Genomic DNA, 1,614 nt, shown 5'->3' with positions numbered 1-1,614 from the left:
TAGCTCATTATAAACCAATAGTTTATTCTAGTTTAGTATAGTTCATTATAAATCAGTACAGTCTAGTTCAGTTTAGCTCATTATAAACCGTGTAGTTTCAGTCCTGGATGCTGAATGTTTATATCAGACAATAAYTCACGGGTATGAAGCAAAAATACTTTACTATTGTATTTATGTTGGTTGCCAGTTTATAATAGCAATAAGGCACCTCGGGTTTGTGGTTTATGGCGAATATACCACACCTTCTCGGGCCTTATTGCTTAATTATAGTTCAGTCTAGTCCAGTATAGRTCAGTACAGTACCGTTTTTACCTATGAATGTGATTATACAGAGAGAGTCAGCAGTTTTAAGTTCCTTGGTGTCCACCTCACCGAGGACWTGACATGGACCAACAACACCACCACTCTTGTCAAGAGGGCACAACAGCGTCTCTTCTTCTTAAAGCGGCTGAAGAAATTTGGCATGCCACCCCGGGTCCTCTCCAAATACTACCACTGCACCATCGAGAGCATCCTGACCGGTTGCATCACGGCCTGGTATGTAAATTGCTCTGTCCACGACTGCAAGCCCTCCAGCGGGTAGTGAAGATGGCCCAGTACGTCCCAACCCATCCTGGACATCGACTCAAAATGGTGCCTGAGGAAGTCCCGCAGCATCTTCAAGGGCCCCACACAGCCCAGCCACGAGCTGTTCACTCCCATACCGTTGGGCAGACGGTATCGAAGCATCAATCAATCAATCAAATGTATTTATAAACCCCACTTACATCAGCTYAWGTCACAAAGTGCTGTACAGAAACCCAGCCTAAAACCCCAAACAGCAAGCAATGCAGGTGTAGAAGCACAGTGGCTATGYAAAACTCCCTAGAAAGGCCAGAACCTAGGAAAAAACCTAGAGAGGAACCAGGCTATGAGGGGTGGCCAGTCCTCTTCTGGCTGTGCCGGGTGGAGAATATAACTGAACATGGCCAAGATGTACAAATGTTCATAGATGAGCAGAGCAGTGTCAAATAATAATAATTCACAGTGGTTGTCGAGGATGCAACAGGTCAGCACCTCAGGAGTAAAATGTCAGTTGGCTTTTTCATAAGTGCCGATCATTAAGAAGTATTTCTCTACTGCTCATGCTGTCTCTAGAGAGTTGAAAAACAGCAGGTCTGGGACAGGTAGCACAGCCGATCTGGTGAACAGGTCAGGGTTCCATAGCACGCAGGCAGAACAGTTGAAAACTGGAGCAGCAGCACGGCCAGGTGGACTGGGGACAGCAAGAAGTTATCAGGCCAGGTAGTCCTGAGGCATGGTTCCCAGGGCTCAGGTCCTCTGAGAGAAAAAGAGAAGAGAGAATTATCAATATATAATAATAATTAAGATTAAACAGACTGAACCTAGCCCCGCCAACACATAAACTACTGCAGCATAAATACTGGTAGCTGAGACAGGATGGGGTGTCGGGAGACACTGTGGCCTCCGTCCGACTATATACACCGTCAGACAGGGCCAAACAGGCAGGATTAACCTCCACCGTCACTTTGGGCAAAGCACAGCCCCCACATCCGCTCAAGATGGTATCTTCAACCACAACTTACCATCCTGAGACAAAGCCGAGGTTATTAG

The sequence above is a fragment of the Salvelinus sp. IW2-2015 genome, unplaced genomic scaffold, assembly GCF_002910315.2.
Source record: "Salvelinus sp. IW2-2015 unplaced genomic scaffold, ASM291031v2 Un_scaffold4528, whole genome shotgun sequence".
NCBI lineage: Eukaryota > Metazoa > Chordata > Actinopteri > Salmoniformes > Salmonidae > Salvelinus > Salvelinus sp. IW2-2015.
This window is presented reverse-complemented; position numbering follows the sequence as displayed.